Source organism: Schistocerca piceifrons, chromosome 1, assembly GCF_021461385.2.
Source record: "Schistocerca piceifrons isolate TAMUIC-IGC-003096 chromosome 1, iqSchPice1.1, whole genome shotgun sequence".
In the NCBI taxonomy this organism is placed as follows: Eukaryota; Metazoa; Arthropoda; class Insecta; order Orthoptera; family Acrididae; genus Schistocerca; species Schistocerca piceifrons.
Window position 1 is genome coordinate 762,004,298 of NC_060138.1, and position 20,259 is coordinate 762,024,556.

The 20,259-nt window shown below is 40.6% G+C and overlaps 1 protein-coding gene across 1 annotated transcript in view; it reads right to left on the minus strand.

Moving 5' to 3' along the window:
• The window catches only part of LOC124795848 (probable 3',5'-cyclic phosphodiesterase pde-5), a 762,693-nt gene that overhangs the window by 51,358 nt on the left and 691,076 nt on the right, over positions 1–20,259 (minus strand). The gene's annotated exons all lie outside the window — the stretch shown is intronic.

Here is a 20,259-nt window from a genome sequence, read left to right on the forward strand (position 1 = left end):
TTTGTAGTAAACATCCCTCTGTTCCACATTACAAGTCAACGGTTTTCGAATAAAACCAGGATTCAGCATTGACAGTTTCAATTCTGCTATAAAGACTATATTTTTAAGTAATAGACAGGAGGGTAACTATATAGAACAAAAGTATTCTGTAAGTTACGCGACCCTTTATATAGACTGATGACCTAGTAGTGTGGTCCCTTTAATCATCCAACCTTTGTATATCCTCAATCAGTTTCTAAAAGGTTCACCCTTGCCGGTTTCTAGGGGAACATAGTAAGAGACGGATCACATATGCGAACAAGACGATCGAAATGAGGTAACGCCCAATAGGTATGCAACACACCTAACGTTCAGGTAACACGGTTATGTTTTGCTGAGCAAAGCTACTAGGGAAACTACGGCAGTCTACGCTAACTTACGGCACTCTACGGTAGTCTACGGTAGTCTTACAACTCTAGTGATGCCTAAGGAAAGAAAATCGCACTGTCAATGCTTTCAGGTCAATTGTGAAGATATTATCGACTCCTATTAGGCGCTAGCGCACGATAAACAGACGGAAGCGCTCTCACTCCCAGGTGCAATAATATTGTGGTTGACTAATAGATGGGCAGCTGCCGCCTGTCTCACTGCACAGGGCGATGGCCCCCGGGGCCAGACAAGCGCCACAGCCACTAGCCAGCTACCGCACCACCACCACGTGCCTCTGCAAGCCAGTTTGCGGAAGGTTTTCGTGACTGTGACCGATCGATGGTGAGTGATAATTGCATCTGCTAGCAAGGTTTGATTTATGCAGTATAGCGTACAGACTAAATCATTCAATTTTCAAGTCGTTTTTGTGCTGAAATGAACGAGTATTGTACCGAAAATGAAATCTGCACAGAAATAAACGAATTTCGCATCATACCTGGTCTATACCGTTATACTTCCGTCTGCCCTGTCATAAATATTACGGTTCTAGCGAGATGTCTCTGATTTAGTTCCACATCTGATGTCATGCATCTCTAGAATTGATAAAACTACCGTATTTTGTATCCTCTTCCTTTACAGTACGTGACATATCCCGAGAACTATTTTAAGTAATCTAAGTCTTCCATGCACTTTTACTGTGTTTCACAAAGTCAAAGAATTATTCCAAAGTACGTGAGAAAGGTTTACATGATCTTAATCCTTACGATTTGATATGATTCATGCAGTCGGCCGGAGTGGCCGTGCGGTTCTAGGCGCTACAGTCTGGAACCGAGCGACCGCTACGGTCGCAGATTCGAATCCTGCCTCGGGCGTGGTTGTGTGTGATGACCTTAGGTTAGTTAGTTTTAATTAGTTCTAAGTTCTAGGCGACTGATGACCTCAGAAGTTAAGTCACATAGTGCTCAGAGCCATTTGAACCATTTTTTGATTCATGCAACTACACGTGTTTAGCGGTACTCCATCTCTCAAATATATTATATTTACGTATTAAACTGGTGATATACCTTTCAATTCTCTGGAAGTCGTGAGAATGATACTTTACCTGGTTCATGTATTTGAAACATGCTTTTGAATTTAACCAATGCCTATGGTGCGCTACCATCTTGTCATTTGTCGCAGTTTGTTATTGGTTGTACTTACAAAAAACGACTATTATCAATACGCATGTCGCTGATAAATGCTGTGAGAGAGAACTCCTTCGCAGAAATAGACGTGGGCAGGACAGCAGCGTTTGAGGTTTGGACTTTTCAGTATGCTACTGATAATGTACTAATATCACGAACAGAACAGAATAATATCTCACCCGAATCTGTCTCTCACAATTTGAACATGCTGATGATTTAACGCCATCCAACAGTACTTAGGACCATATGTTAAAGCAAAATCAACAGAGCAGTGCTGGACTAGCTTACAAGATACAAACCTTCAAGTGCCGCATAGCCACCTGACGTTTTCCGCGAACCATAGATGAAGCTATGTGGTGGGAAACACGTAATGCTACTCCACATAAAAATGCTAACATTACGCAGTATAAAGGTTTTAGATGTTCTGAGTACAACAGTTTATCGCCAATGTCGAGTTCACTATATGTTGCAAGAGCACAGTTCTTTCTTGACACCATTGTGAAGGGTCATTTTATTCAACAAGAACGTTTGAGCGGTAGTTTCTTTCTGACTAAGGCTGCGAAAGCTTATGATAGCAAGGAGCTTGTATTGCGACTTGTACTAAACTCCACATATAGGCTTATGGCTGCCGGCAGATCGAGCAGGCAGACGAACCACGTCTACAGCGGCTTTAAAGTAAAATTATCAGAGCCCAAGTGCATTGCTCTGCAGAACACATGCTTTTAACTGCTGTACAGCCACCTGACATCTCCCTCACAATATAGACGGAGCTACATGCCAGGGAATAGGCAGTTTAACTCAAGATAAAAACGTTCGCACTAGGCGGTATAAAGGTTCTGAAAGCTGTGGTTACAATTATTTACCACCAATTCCGAGTTTTCTTCACGTTTCTGCTAGGAACTACTGTGAAATGGCATCGTAAGAATAATAATCTGTAGGAATCACATTCACAGTCAGTGAAAATATATCAATTTTATGCAAAAAATCGAAGCCATTGTATTAACCTGCGGCGGTTACACTGCACACTACATGGATGTTTAGGACTGTCGATGGATCGCACATGCTACAATTAATTCTTTCAGGTTTCCGGACGTATCTGACATTGTATGTTTACACACAACTTCCGTAAGTTGCAGGTTTAGAGCTAACGTTCAGTTAACTCCAACATGTATTCTGATCAGGCGAATTTGAAGGCTAAGATATCGTCTGAGTGCTGCTCAAAACACTGTAGCACAATTGAGTCTTATACCACAGTCGCATATAAGGGTATTTGTGCAGGAACATACGCTTAGTAGTATATTCACTTCATAGATTCATAAAGTAGGTCCCATGGTGAATTCAGTATGGTAGCAGCAGTACACTCATATTATAGATTCAAACATATGCTCAACTACACTACAAAGTTAGAGTACCAAACGGAAATTTTGCAAGGTTGCGTTTTTTTGCCACAAAACAGTGTAAACAGGTGATAGTAGAGTAGAAACAATGTAAAAAATACAGAACATAAACAACTGAAACATACCCCTTATGGTAGACAAAAATATTTGGCGTGTATTTCAGCTTAGTGGATTTGTACACACATTCTGCCAACTGATTAATGTGCTCAGTATGGGGTGTGACCACCTCTGACAACAATACAGCCTGGCAACGACGGGGCATGCTGTGAATTATGTCATCAATGTCATGTTGAGGCAATAACGCCTATTCTTCCTTCTGATCTGCTCGCCAGTGTTGGAGAGCGGTTGGTGGGTGCCGACGTGATGAAGCCCGCCTCCCTAGTGCATCCCAGACGTCCTCTATCGGATTCAAATCGGGAGAGCGAGCAGGTCACGTCCTGCGTCCAAGAAAACATCAACTACATGTGCGCTATGAGGTCGAGCATTATCGTCTATCAATAGGAAGTCTGAACCCACTGCACCTCCCAAGATCTCGTCACGTTACCTGACAGCAGCTAAATCTTGTCGATTCACCTGTACAATTTTATGAAGAGGTGTTCGAGTAGACAACATAATCCCTGCCCACACCATTAGGAATCCATCTCGGTATCGGTCTCTTTCCACAATATTTGGGTCCCGAGATCGTGCTCCATGTTCCCTCCAGATGCGAATCCGTCAAGAATCACTCTCCAGACGAAACTGGGACTTCTTCTGTGAAAAGTGCATTGGCCCACCGTTCGACGAACCAGGTGGCATGTTGAAGACTCCACTCTAGACGTTCCCTTCTGTGAAGACGCGTCAGAGATACTCGTACAGCAGTTATCCGACAATAAAGACGACTCTACCGAAGCCTTCTGTACACCTTATAAAACGTCCAGTGGATTCTGTGAGGTCAGAAGGCAGTAGCCATGCAGTACTAAGGCTGTACCGATGTGTCCTTGCAGCCAAATAACGATCTTCTCTTTCTGATGTCACACGTTCTCAGCCCTGCTCTGGCCTTCAGGATACAGTTTCAGTCTCTAGGAACCGTCGCCACATCCGAGAAACAACAGAACCATTCACATTAAGCCATTGGGCCACATCAGTTTGCGACTGTCTTGCTTCCATTGTTCCTAAGGCCCTTCACCACAGAGAGTCTGGTAGGCGTCTTCTCTGTGACATAATGCACCATCTCTGACTGTGTACACAGCGCCTGTTGATGTGGGACTACACGGCAAAAACTACCACGTTTCATAAGTGCCCTGACGTCATCGTTCGCGTCGTTGTCCGTTGACCGGAATTCCATCATCTGTGCTGAAAACGATGGTACGGACATCAGTTGACAGTTTGTATGATTATATGATGAATTAGACACAGTATGGGGAAGTAGCGGTTTGTTGCTTAAATTTTGGACACTAGCGTAGCTGCAGTAGCAAATTCATACCAGAGATTCTGAACTATCTCTACAACAACAACGACACACTTTTTGGCAAAGGTCAGTATTATTCTTTAACTAACGCTAATTTTTGCTGTAGGTATTCCTTGGTGTGATGGAAATTTGATATCGGAGTTGACGAAACAAACTGCAATCATCCTTCCTATAAACAGGACGTGATCTACTGTCCAGGCTAGCATAATATTTTTAAGTAATTTTTTGGTGATTCCTCACTTACATACAGTTTATGTTATGCACCAGACACTCTACGTTGTCAGCGAATTTAAAAATGGAGACAGTTGAGGAATCTAAAAACGTGAACTATATGTGAAACACTCTTGTAATCGACTGGCGGGATAGTGAGACTTCTATTAGCAAGCTTACAGCTTCCACAGGATTTCAAATTCATTTTCTGATGAATGACTGTGTGATTCCCCCCAGCAAGGGCGCTTGTGCAGATTTTAATATCAGCTGTCAGGAAATATGCTGTGAAATGACCAAGCAAGTCATCTTGAGGATGCCTGCTGGATTGTAGGACATTCAAATTTGGTCGACGGTAATAAAACAGCTCCGACAATTGTCGAACTTAGAGTGTTTCAAGGTCTAGAGGAGTATGAGGAGCATGTTATGAGGGCTACTCTGAAATATTCTGGGCGAAGTTTGGACTCTGAGTATCCCCATCATGGACGAATACGGCGGGAAATTGAACAATTTGTCTACTGCACAGTTGAGACTACATAACACTTCACACCACACATCTACATGTTTCATCAAGAATTGTGAAAAGATGCCCCAACAAACTGCCCCAAAACTGCAACAACTTGTCACAAAACTATAAAGAGGTTGAGTGATCTTAGCGCAATCTGCGTGATGTGCAGCCCAAGATGGCGATCTGGCGCAGTCTGCATGGTTCTAAGTGTAGTTTCTCTCTACCTCTTTTTTTTCCTTTGTCTCTGGCAAAAGCACTGTATCGTATGAAAAATTTAGCATTGGTTTCTGTCGTTCTTGCAGTTCTATTCTTCTTCCAAAGTATTCTGTCATTATATTAATTATTTCTTCAACATAAACTTAGCAATTATGGAAGCTGTAGCGCTTCCTCATATCACTCTTATCAGGAACTTGTTTCCTCAGTCTCCCATTTCTATTGCTCCTGCTTTGTTTTTGTAGATTGCACATCCGTCTACGTACATTAGTTTCACTAGTCTCAGAATTGTTAATATCATACTACATTCTACTTTGTCGAAACCTATCTCTAGGTCCTCAAATGGCAAAAACGCATCCTGAATTTTGTTGTTACTTCTTTCAGTAATCAGCCACATATATCGGAGTAGTTTCTCTAGTACATTTTATTTTACTGAAACAAAATTGATCTTTGTGAGTAGCTCTTCGATTTCTCTGTCTGTTCTTCTGCATGAAATGCTGGTCAGCGACTTGCAATCATGAAATTCCACACTGTTGTCCGATTTTTTATTTAGATGTACTGCTCCTCTTTTCTTCATTAATGTGATAATGCCTTTCTAGAAGTCCAGTGACACCTCTACCATTTCATTGATTTTTGTCACCATCTCGATTAGCTATTTTTTTATGTAACTCCCATAGATTTTGGTTGCTCTGAGACTACATCATAGCTCCCGCTGACTCGTTCCGGCTCAGATGGTCCACTGCTCTGTCAATCTCTAGTCCAGAACATGCATTCTCTTCATTAACATCCTCCTTCTGTTATGCTCTGGAAGAGTTCTTCTCTTTTGCAAAGGGCTTCGATGTATTCCATCCATCTTGCTGCGGTCTTCCCCGTCTTGGAAGTTTCCCACCGGCATCTTGGGGATTAAGCACTTTCCTCGAAGTAACATTAAATTTTGCAGTACCATGCATTGATTTTTTTATGATCATCTATTTATGAAATTCTTCTGCATTTATTTTGATTTAAACTGCTTACATTTCCCTTTATTCGATTAAAAATTATACTTCTGCCTTACTTTCCTGATCTTAGCAACCTCACATTTTATTTTGAACCAATAAGCTGCAGTTTTTCCCGAGTTATACAGCGCTGTTAAGCCTTTTATCCCTTTACTACCTAACTTGTTTCATCCATTAATCCAGTCCACTCATCTCTTCTACTGAAATACACTTGCCACTTTTACTTAAGCTATTTATTATTGTTTCACAACGTTTTTAAATTCATAATATTCTGTCATAAATTTTAATTTTCCTCTTTATCTCGGATTTTTCTCGAATTGAAGCATTTGTTCATCACTGCCAGTTTATGATCTAAGTATCTGACCCTAGCTGGATGCACTATGCAGTCCAGTATTTGAATTTTGAATCTTTATCTATCCCCAGTGAGCCCAGTCAAAATCACTTCATGTATCGCGGCCTTTCCCATATATGCATTATTTTCTTTTGATTTGTAAGACAACCAGATTGCATCCATTGTAGAATTCTAAAAGCAGAAAGGAAGAAATACGAAAGGAAGCAATGAAGAAGGAAATGTTAGGGTTTAACGTGCCATCGACAACGAAGTCACTGTATAAGGGGGAAAAAACTCACATTGGACGAACCCATGTCATTTCGTAATAAAGTTTCCCGACGCCCTCCTGACAAAGGAAAGCACAGAAAACCAAAACTGAATGACCAGGTGGGACTTTGAACCGTATTGTCTGAATACGGGTACGGTGTTTTGGAGGATACTGAGCGAGGTGCTGAGGTCGTGAAACACGGGACTCACATTCAGACCGTTAGGAGCAAGGCTTGTGAAGGTATAGCTAAATACGATGGATAGATTTTTTTGTCTTACTTTTCTGTCCGTTAGTCTTTGATCGTTTAGAGTTTTTTTATTATGTTCTGTAATGTGAAATGTTACCACTTTTTGCTTTATTTGTATCGCTACATGAATCTTCTTTTAACTGAGTGTGCAGAAGTGTCGATGCATGTTTCGATTTCTTTGTAATGCTCTCGTGAAGTACGCTGTGTGAAATCGAAAGTGGTACGCAACACTATCGTAAGAAATGTGATTAGAGAGCGATATCCATAGTTGCAATCGAACAAAGTGCTGCGTCGTGACGCGCGATTGTGTTGTGTAGTCGTGACAGACGGAAATACGCGAAAATGCATGACCGCGTCCTTATTCTTTGGTCACGGCTTAGACTAAAATCAACCTCTTAGTTAGACTGTGTGGATACTGTGAGTTTCGGGGAGTGCTATACACAGCAGTGAACACGCTTGCGCGAATAGACTGTGATTGAACTGCTTGCAGCTAACCGAACTGCACAAACTAATGTGTTTTCGAGCTACTATCTTGTTTGCAACTTAATGAACTGCCACACACGTTAAAGCGTTAACAGGCACCGTGATGGCTTGTAAACTGCCTATGACGTATGGCACAATTTTCGTCAGAACTGTGATTTCGCGATCGTGATTGCTAGAAGTGGACGGACTGTAAATTCGCTATCAGCGAGTAAACGTACATTTTATACTGTTATAAAACAGTGTAAAGGCCGTTCATAAAGGTATAGTGCGTGTAAGGAACGTGTCGTAATCGCACACATACGAACTGGGATTTTATACAGCAACAACTACGTCCTACGGGTCTGCGGTTAAAGGACTGCAACGGAGGATAATATTGGCGTCTGCATGAGCCAGTACCAATCAATAGGATGCATCCGTGGTAGTTTTATGACTGATGAAGTTATGTTCATTATGCCGCCAGCACCGACAAGCCGCTGCTGGTATCACGACGCATTGGCTACAAAAAGATAAGCCGCAATGTCTAGCGGTTTCCCCTGTAAACACTCTGAGAATTTCGTGTTGTTTTAAATATAATTTCCTTTACTCTTGTGGCAAACTTTTCTTCATACTTGCTTTCTTTAAAATAAATGTAAGTTTAATAAAATGTATTACAGTCATTGTTGACCATTCTGCAAATTATTGCTTTTTTTGTCTCTATCTTTCTCCTTTATTTTATTGTAGCTGTTATTGCCTTTGTTTCTTTTGGTGTTCTTTGGAGGGGTGTGTTTTCACGCAGGTGTGTTCTGTTTTTATTGGGTGCATTTACGCATTGGTGTTGTATCTCACGTATGTTATGGAGTCCGGCACTAAATTCTGAGCACCCACCAATCACAGATGAGCTGCTCAATCCCTATTGGTGCAAGTCGCGGTACCGGCCGCAAGTTTGATTTTGACAGTTGTCAACTACGTAAAAAGTGTTTACATTCAGTGAGACATCATATTACAACATACTGATGACCAAATGCGAGTTTACTTGGCTCTTACAGTTACAACTGAACAAATTATAACCATTTTCTAAATTATTTACGAATTTAATTTCGGGAGTTTTCGTTTTTCACGTTCTTTTATTGTTTGTTGCCAAACTCTGACGTGGTTACTTTCGTTAAGCTTTGAAGTAAAACTGGGACCTTATGAGTTTAAATAATCGAAATTCACAGTCAAAATTAAGTAAAGCGGGTCTCTGAGAACCGTTTAATTCACCTATGGCTCAGTTCGCGACAGAACTAGGTAACACAGCAGGTTATGGTTTAAGTTCGTTACACTACTGAGCCATTTTCTTCGAAGGAAGTTGTGCTCCCCGTCTGGTCTACCACATATACGTACCTCAGTGTTTCTCTGAATCCAAAAAATGGTTCAAATGGCTCTGAGCACTATGGGACTCAACTGCTGAGGTCATTAGTCTCCTAGAACTTAGAACTAGTTAAACCTAACTAACCTAAGGACATCACAAACGTCCATGCCCGAGGCAGCATTCGAACCTGCGACCGTAGCGGTCTTACGGTTCCAGACTGCAGCGCCTTTAACCGCACGGCCTTCTCTAAATCACTTAAGACAAATTATGCGGTAGTTGCTTTGAAAAGAACTCGGCTCATTTCCATTCCCAATAGGAGCTTGTGCTCCGTCTATAATGACCTCATTGTCGATAAGACATTTAACCTCAATCTATGAATCTTCCTTTCTTTCTCAGCGTCTGTGTCAACCCGTCAGCACTATGCTCTAGTTTTAACTAATCTCATATTCTCCAGGCATTCTGCTTCCTGCTTTCTTCCCTACTGTGACGTTCTAGTCACTAAGAGCATTAAATTCTCTTTACATTTTACCTCTATTTCTTCATCTATTACTCTTATTTCTTCACCATATTATTTTGATGTGGGCGTGTAAACGACAACAGTGGTGGCTGATGTAGGCTTCGGTGCAGTTATGAGACGAATAATTGGGTCTCAACTTTGCTCATAACTTCTCACTCTGTCAGTTACCAGACTATTCAATATGATGACATCTCATACAACATCCACTGTCGCTGTTGTTATTGCTGTACAATAAAAGGATCAGAAATCTCAATTCTTTGTTCATTTCGCTTTACTAATACTCTCCTGATTCCACGTTTAATTTTGTCTGTAAGATACTGAAACTTATTAAATTCCACCACCAATCCGTACTACTCTGAAACTCAAAGTCTGTCCTATTGTCGCCCTATAACTAAAAGTCCCAGGAGGTTAATCGCCTATGTTACAACAGCAAATAGGTACGAGATGCGTTGTTACATGAACTCCACGAAACACGGAATGCATTCAGGAGGTGTTCAATACAAGATCGTAGTTTTATAGGAGTGTAAGCCGCATGGATTTCACTCGATGGCTAGTATGACCGGGGCCTGCTGACAAGGAGACTCACACAAGCAAACTCATATTCGTCGAATGTTCATCAATGTTAGGCTTAAAGTCTGTTTCACTTTATAGTTGTAACGTTACTTTTAGACCTTCTTCTGACTTTTGCACAATTGTGCCTTATTTACTTTGCAAGGCTAGTGACGCATACTGCATTTTAAATATTGAGTATAGGTTAGTGGGTATCCATATACCCTAGCATTAGTGCCCTCAACTGGCCACTGTTATTTGTATAAGTGCTGTACTTATACAGGTAATCATCAGCACTTACTGCACCGATCAGCCAGAATATCATGACCACCGACCTACTATCTACATAAACACGTCCAGCTGATAGCAGCATCACCTGGCGAAGAATGACTGCTAGTCAGACACACGTACAGTGCATGTAGTATCAGTGAGTGTGCTGTCCGTGCATAGAATGGCGAAGGCAAGGATCTGTCTGAGTTAGACCGAGGACAGACTGTGATGGCCAGGAGGCTCGGCAAGAGCGTTGCGCAAACTGCGTGACTTGTCGGGTGTTCGAGGATCACTATGGTGAGTGTCTTCAGCACGTGGCGAAACCAAGGTGAAACCACGTCCAGACGTCGTGGGATTGGGCGGCCACCCCTCATTACAGATGTCGGACGTTGTAAGCTGGGCAGACTGGTAAAACAGTACGGGTGTCGAACTGTGGCGAAACTAACATCAGGTTTTAATGCTGGGCAGAGTAAAAGTGTGTCTAAACACGCAGTGCAGCAAACATTCCTAACGATAGACCTCTTCGGCCGACGATCCATGCATTTGGCAACATTAATACCACGACATCAGCAACTACGACTGAACTGTGCTCGTGACCATCGGCACTGAATGTAGAGACAGTGGTAGATCGTTGCATTGTCTGATGAACCCCAGACCTGCTTCATCATGCCAATGGGAGGGAGCATAAACGTCGTCTTCCAGGAGAACAGCTCCTTGACACCTGTACTGCGAGACGGAGACAAACTGGCGTAGCTCCATTATAGTGTATGGAACATTTACGTGGCATCCATGCGTCCAGTTGCACTCGAGCAAGGCATCATGACCTCCAAAGAGTACCATACACTTGTTGCAGACCACGTACACCCCTTCATAGCGATCATGTTTCCGACGGCAGTAGCTTTCAACAAAATAATGCGCCTTGTCACAAGGCCAGAAGTGTGATGGAGTGGTTCGAGGAGCACAGTGGCGAGTTCTGATTCATGTGTTGGGCCCCCAGCTCGCCAGATCTGAACACGATCGGACACATCTGGGATGCGATTGAACGTGGCGTCAGAGCTCATCGCCACCCTCCCTGGAATTTACGTGAATTGGGAGACTTGCGGGTGCAGATGTGCTGCAAACTCCCTCCAGCGACCTACCAAGGCCTCATTGCTTCCATGCCACGACGCATCGCCTCTGTTATTTGTGCCACAGATGGATATATCGGCTATTAGGTACGTGGACATAATGTTCTGGCTGATCAATGTATGTAAGTAGATTATAGATTTTGACATAGATACTTACGATACTTTTATGTTATGTATGGCTGGTATGAATCACTGTTAATCATGTTAATAGTTTTGCTTTTCTTATGTATAACTAGGCCTGTTGTGGATTTCGCTTTAGTTAATTGAACTTAGTTGGTTACAACACTATTTGTCTATTTGTAACAGATCTGAAGATGACAATGTCCGAAACAGGTAATTTCGAATTGTACAATTTATGTGATCAATACGGACATGTATAACTAAACGTTCAATGTTTCTCATAGCATTCTGAAACAATACGGGAACGATGGGCAGTTGTTGAATATACAGGCCACCCATGTGGTGAGCTGTAGGCAAACAAACGGATGGACGTGATCGGACAAAGTTCAAACGTCTTCTCACAAGGACAAATGGCTCAAATGGCTCTAAGCACTATGGGACTTAACATCTGAGGTCATCAGTCCCCTAGACTTAGAACTACTTAAACCTAACTAACCTATGGACATCACGCACATCCATGCCTGAGGCAGGATTCGAACCTGCGACCGTAGCAGCAGCGCGGTCCCGGACTGAAGCGCCTAGAACCGCTCGGCCACAGCGGCCGGCTCACAAGGACACCGCTGGCTTAATTTTCTACACCTCAGTCGCGCCTTCCTTCTACATGCTAAATATCCCTAACATTCATTTCTACAACACTCCTACAGAATACCAACAGCTGTGAAGTTAAGAGAATTGAGTCCTTTAAGTGCTACTGTGTCTACAAGGAGCAGGACAATTGCCTCCAGTTTCTTGTGAATATGAAGTGAGGACACCATCTTAAATGTCGCCTTTTCCCTCTTTGGAATTTTTGCAGTCTGTTATTAATGCTGCACCTAATCCTTTTAAATAATTCTTCGTAGCAACTAGTTTGGCTGATTCGCTCAGTAGGGTCACGACTGGAACTGTCTAGTGATCCGGCCAAAACGGTGTGACGTTTAGTAATTTGATTTTCTGGTTCTCCTCTGTTCTGATGACAGCTCCACGGTAGTTACACGTGTGTTGATGAAAATCGACAAATGAGGTGCCATAAGTGGACCGGAGGTTGACTACTGTCGATTATTTTACCTAACAGCCACAAAAGTGTAGGCGTAGAGCTCACCTTGCAGGCTGCAAGTAGCGGCTAGTCGTAGCTGCTGAAGCACGCAGGAAATTCACTGAAATAGAGCGCTGCAACGCCAGTCGGTCCCCAGCGTGGTAATTCAAATTCGTGAAACACAAAAATCTGTGTTGCTGCGTTTCCTGAGATTCTTACAATTTAACAACGTTGATAGTCATGTATAATGTATGTAACGCTTTGAACGCAATGAACATTCCATTTTATTAAAATTTCCAGGTGGTTCATAAGTTTCAAACTGTGAAGTTCTTGAAGTGCTAAACTGAAAAAGACATATTTCTTCTCAAGGTCATAAATTAAGTAATTTATAAGTATCATGAATATGGTAATTTTTATGGTATCCAGTAGCTAACAAAATTCATGAAACTTGAGTCACAGTAATGATATGAGTCATTATTAATACTTAACGTTAGTATTAAATGTAATTGAGTACTCTGTCTGCTTTTCCCTTTTCATTTCTTTTTATGGAGTCGCTGAAATAGGAGCAAAATTTCAGTTAATTCTTATTTCATTAATTTTGTAACCAATATTACCAAAAAACACAGGTGTGGGTATAATTCAAATACTTCTAATTTCTCAACAGTGCTGATAACTCCTAGTGAATAATTCATTAAGCTATTAATTACATCGTTTAGTTCTACTTAACTGTTATCTAAACCACTTATGTGGTCTGCCTCAAATAGAACATTGCAAAGCTTTGGTGACAGGTTCTAGGAACACTTCCGCACAATCCGAGCTAGGAATCGTTTTTTATCACGTTTTAATTTAGATCGCTTTCTTGTCTGACTGCTCGGTAGCTCAGGACTGGATGACAGAGCAATAACAATTCACTTTCTTGTATGGTGTGTGGGTGAGGTTACTTTGTGTACCACTGCCATTTCCCCCTTGCCCTATCGCAGTTGCGAATGATTTGCAGGAAGAACGATTGTTGAGTGAACTCGAATATCTGCAGTCTTTAGTTTCACTGTCTTTTCGCGTGATATACATAGGAAGAAGCAATATATTGGTTGAATCAGGTGAAGAGAAACTGAAATAAATATGGAATGAATCACGCGTCTCTGCTGTAGTTTCACCAAAATGCTTGAAATCGGTTGAAAAATTTCACACACAAGAGACTAAAATAAAGAAAATAATTATTTAAATAAAAATGAATTTTCAATATACCACTTTTTAAATCGGACTAAAAATAATAAAATATTTTCTCCTAGGCCATACAGATTCCTAACCACATAAGTTAGTCCTAAAAATTTGAGTTTGTAAATTTTTAATAGCTACAAAAATGCTTGTCAGATTTAAAACGAAAGATGTGGAGTACGTACAATACGAAATTTATAAATGAATTGTTTACTTCATTGCTATTATATATTGCATGCGCACCACGTGTTTGGATCTTACAAGAATTTTCATAACTATTACAAATTCACAATCACAAATTTTGAGGACTATCTGAATGGGGTAGGAATCTGTATGGGGTTAAGAAATATTATTTCATACTTTTTAATCTGATTTAAAGACGAGGTATATTAAAAATTCAGTTTTGTTTAAATGATCTTTAGTTACATTCATGTGAGCTTTGCAATCATCCTAAGCATAAAAAATCCGTCGTCATTCACGTAAATTTTGAACAGTACATGTAAAAAATTGGGTTTGCATTTCACAAGCATGTCCGAGCTTTCTATTATCATAAAAGACTTCTTTTGTGTTATGTAAATCAATTCAGGTCGTTAAGGATCTATCATGTTTTACATTTTTTAAAATTATTGGCATGTGTGTTTATTTTATCCTGCGTTTTCTTTAACGCATTATTTCTTCTCGAAGCATAGTGTTATTGCAATCTTTGCGCGTGCCAACTCAACTCAAATACGAAACTTTTCACAATCCAATTTTTAATTGAGCAGTTTTACTGGTTTTATCTTTTTTAAGCCTTCCTGTTAACATCTAGGGTCTAGATTCTGGACACCCTTCACATGAAGACAGAGGGATGTGCTGATAGTGGTGCGCCCAATGACAGCATTGACACAGGAGTAGCACTACGTCTTCAAATAAGATGAGTCACGGTTCTGCGTAGAGCATTACGATGGATGTGTCCGTGAAGCACTTCTATCCCAGCACATGGCATGATGGTGTGGTTTGCGATTGCGTACACAACACGATCACCTCTGGTTCGCAAATACGATAATTTGGACAGCGGATTTGTATTTCTAACATATTGCGGTTGAGGTCTCCTGATATCTCCCAGCAACGCAATCTAAGATCCTAAGATTACATGTTGCTCATGCTTTCCTGTACTGATTGGGTACAGAAGGTCTTCACCTGTTGGCCATCAGCACTTACTTCAGGTCAGTCACACATCGAAAACATCATATCATGAGTTTCTGAGAGGCAGATATGCCACTACTCACCAACCAGTACGACTGATGAACTCTGACGGAGAGTTGAGGCAACATGGAATGAATCTGTCATTCATTATCTGTTCGACTCGATGACCAATTGGATTAGAGCCGTTTCTGCAGCCAGACGTTGCAGCTCCGTGTACTAAATTTCGCATCCTATATGTCTCAAATTACGTACTAATTTAATCACTTATTATTTCTCCTATTCTTTATATGCGCAATACGAAAAATATCTTTATTTCTGTCTTCCTAGTGTTGCAGTTTTAATGCCCACTAGAGTGGAAACACAAAACAGACTCTTTGCGTGATTTTAAATACACTAATTGTATCAGACAGGAGTAATACCTTATCCATAGCATAAAATATATTTTTTGATGTTTAAGCTCACTTGCTTTTCTTAAGCAATTTGTATCACTGAAATGTATCCAATAATTCCCTAGCATTATCGGTAGTTGTTTTGTGGTTTCCAAAATCGTTCTGGCCTATCCACATCCACAGAGATATTTCTAGTAGTATCATACGACTAAAGATCTACCTTACAGTATCACTTCGAGGGCAATCATCGTGCTACTGATAACAGGTTATGTATTTACAAACAGAGAAACTACCACACTCGTTAGTCTGGTTTGAAGCACATTCTGTGAGCGGAATGGTACGTATGTAATATCTTTCCTTCAGACAAGATTTCCAGAATGCAGTAACACAGGAAAACAAATGCTTTAAGAACTTTATCACTGACTGAAACTGTAAAGAGACAGAAAACATGACATTTTCTGTTTGTAAAGCAAACCTCATCTATTGAAATGAATTAATGGAAGAAATCATTATGTACATTTAAATTTTCTACATACTTACAACTAAACTTACATTACGATGGATGTGTCCGTGAAGCACTTCTATCCCAGCACATGGCATGATGGTGTGGTTTGCGATTGCGTACACAACACGATCACCTCTGGTTCGCAAATACGATAATTTGGACAGCGGATTTGTATTTCTAACATATTGCGGTTGAGGTCTCCTGATATCTCCCAGCAACACAATCTAAGATCCTAAGATTACATGTTGCTCATGCTTTCCTGTACTGATTGGGTACAGAAGGTCTTCACCTGTTGGCCATCAGCACTTACTTCAGGTCAGTCACACATCGAAAACATCATATCATGAGTTTCTGAGAGGCAGATATGCCACTACTCACCAACCAGTACGACTGATGAACTCTGACGGAGAGTTGAGGCAACATAGAATGAATCTGTCATTCATTATCTGTTCGACTCGATGACCAATTGGATTAGAGCCGTTTCTGCAGCCAGACGTTGCAGCTCCGTGTACTAAATTTCGCATCCTATATGTCTCAAATTACGTACTAATTTAATCACTTATTATTTCTCCTATTCTTTATATGCGCAATACGAAAAATATCTTTATTTCTGTCTTCCTAGTGTTGCAGTTTTAATGCCCACTAGAGTGGAAACACAAAACAGACTCTTTGCGTGATTTTAAATACACTAATTGTATCAGACAGGAGTAATACCTTATCCATAGCATAAAATATATTTTTTGATGTTTAAGCTCACTTGCTTTTCTTAAGCAATTTGTATCACTGAAATGTATCCAATAATTCCCTAGCATTATCGGTAGTTGTTTTGTGGTTTCCAAAATCGTTCTGGCCTATCCACATCCACAGAGATATTTCTAGTAGTATCATACGACTAAAGATCTACCTTACAGTATCACTTCGAGGGCAATCATCGTGCTACTGATAACAGGTTATGTATTTACAAACAGAGAAACTACCACACTCGTTAGTCTGGTTTGAAGCACATTCTGTGAGCGGAATGGTACGTATGTAATATCTTTCCTTCAGACAAGATTTCCAGAATGCAGTAACACAGGAAAACAAATGCTTTAAGAACTTTATCACTGACTGAAACTGTAAAGAGACAGAAAACATGACATTTTCTGTTTGTAAAGCAAACCTCATCTATTGAAATGAATTAATGGAAGAAATCATTATGTACATTTAAATTTTCTACATACTTACAACTAAACTTACATTACGATGGATGTGTCCGTGAAGCACTTCTATCCCAGCACATGGCATGATGGTGTGGTTTGCGATTGCGTACACAACACGATCACCTCTGGTTCGCAAATACGATAATTTGGACAGCGGATTTGTATTTCTAACATATTGCGGTTGAGGTCTCCTGATATCTCCCAGCAACACAATCTAAGATCCTAAGATTACATGTTGCTCATGCTTTCCTGTACTGATTGGGTACAGAAGGTCTTCACCTGTTGGCCATCAGCACTTACTTCAGGTCAGTCACACATCGAAAACATCATATCATGAGTTTCTGAGAGGCAGATATGCCACTACTCACCAACCAGTACGACTGATGAACTCTGACGGAGAGTTGAGGCAACATGGAATGAATCTGTCATTCATTATCTGTTCGACTCGATGACCAATTGGATTAGAGCCGTTTCTGCAGCCAGACGTTGCAGCTCCGTGTACTAAATTTCGCATCCTATATGTCTCAAATTACGTACTAATTTAATCACTTATTATTTCTCCTATTCTTTATATGCGCAATACGAAAAATATCTTTATTTCTGTCTTCCTAGTGTTGCAGTTTTAATGCCCACTAGAGTGGAAACACAAAACAGACTCTTTGCGTGATTTTAAATACACTAATTGTATCAGACAGGAGTAATACCTTATCCATAGCATAAAATATATTTTTTGATGTTTAAGCTCACTTGCTTTTCTTAAGCAATTTGTATCACTGAAATGTATCCAATAATTCCCTAGCATTATCGGTAGTTGTTTTGTGGTTTCCAAAATCGTTCTGGCCTATCCACATCCACAGAGATATTTCTAGTAGTATCATACGACTAAAGATCTACCTTACAGTATCACTTCGAGGGCAATCATCGTGCTACTGATAACAGGTTATGTATTTACAAACAGAGAAACTACCACACTCGTTAGTCTGGTTTGAAGCACATTCTGTGAGCGGAATGGTACGTATGTAATATCTTTCCTTCAGACAAGATTTCCAGAATGCAGTAACACAGGAAAACAAATGCTTTAAGAACTTTATCACTGACTGAAACTGTAAAGAGACAGAAAACATGACATTTTCTGTTTGTAAAGCAAACCTCATCTATTGAAATGAATTAATGGAAGAAATCATTATGTACATTTAAATTTTCTACATACTTACAACTAAACTTACATTACGACGGATGTGTCCGTGAAGCACTTCTATCCCAGCACATGGCATGATGGTGTGGTTTGCGATTGCGTACACAACACGATCACCTCTGGTTCGCAAATACGATAATTTGGACAGCGGATTTGTATTTCTAACATATTGCGGTTGAGGTCTCCTGATATCTCCCAGCAACACAATCTAAGATCCTAAGATTACATGTTGCTCATGCTTTCCTGTACTGATTGGGTACAGAAGGTCTTCACCTGTTGGCCATCAGCACTTACTTCAGGTCAGTCACACATCGAAAACATCATATCATGAGTTTCTGAGAGGCAGATATGCCACTACTCACCAACCAGTACGACTGATGAACTCTGACGGAGAGTTGAGGCAACATGGAATGAATCTGTCATTCATTATCTGTTCGACTCGATGACCAATTGGATTAGAGCCGTTTCTGCAGCCAGACGTTGCAGCTCCGTGTACTAAATTTCGCATCCTATATGTCTCAAATTACGTACTAATTTAATCACTTATTATTTCTCCTATTCTTTATATGCGCAATACGAAAAATATCTTTATTTCTGTCTTCCTAGTGTTGCAGTTTTAATGCCCACTAGAGTGGAAACACAAAACAGACTCTTTGCGTGATTTTAAATACACTAATTGTATCAGACAGGAGCATCCATAGCATAAAATATATTTTTTGATGTTTAAGCTCACTTGCTTTCCTTAAGCAATTTGTATCACTGAAATGTATCCAATAATTCCCTAGCATTATCGGTAGTTGTTTTGTGGTTTCCAAAATCGTTCTGGCCTATCCACATCCACAGAGATATTTCTAGTAGTATCATACGACTAAAGATCTACCTTACAGTATCACTTCGAGGGCAATCATCGTGCTACTGATAACAGGTTATGTATTTACAAACAGAGAAACTACCACACTCGTTAGTCTGGTTTGAAGCACATTCTGTGAGCGGAATGGTACGTATGTAATATCTTTCCTTCAGACAAGATTTCCAGAATGCAGTAACACAGGAAAACAAATGCTTTAAGAACTTTATCACTGACTGAAACTGTAAAGAGACAGAAAACATGACATTTTCTGTTTGTAAAGCAAACCTCATCTATTGAAATGAATTAATGGAAGAAATCATTATGTACATTTAAATTTTCTACATACTTACAACTAAACTTACATGGAACTATGACAGGCGTTCAGTAAGTAATGCAACACTTTTTTTCTCGCCCACTTCCGGTTGGAAAAGATGCGAAATTTGTTTTGAGAAATCGTGGAATATTTCCGCTTCAGCCCCTACAATTTCTCTGTAACGAAGTTGTGTTCTAAGAAGAGAGCTGTCATTGAGTTTCTTTTGACGAAAACCAGAGCACACAGATATTCATTGGCACTTGCAGAATATCTACGGGGACCATGCAGTGGACAAACCCACGACGAGGTGTCTGTCATCATTGCAATAAGGTTCGGCAAACTTGTCCGACCCCCGCGTGCCGGCCGACCGCATATTGCTGTGGCTACTACAATGTTGGGACGTGTGGACACTCTCATTCAAGGTGATCGACGGATCACAATGAAACACCTCGCTGGTCAAATTTACGTCTCTGTTGGTAGTACTGACACCCTCGCCCACCAGTTAGGGAGCTCAAAGGTATGTGTCCGCTAGGTTCCTCGCTACCTAGCAGAAGATCATAAAGAGCAACGAAGGCCCATCTGTACGGAATTGCTTGCACGTTACGGGGATGATCGTGCCAACGTTTTGTGGAACATCGTCACAGGCGGTGAAACACAGGTTCATCACTTCGAACTGGAGTGGCACTACACTACCTCTCATCCGAAAAAAAAGTTCAAAGCCGTACCTTCGTCCGA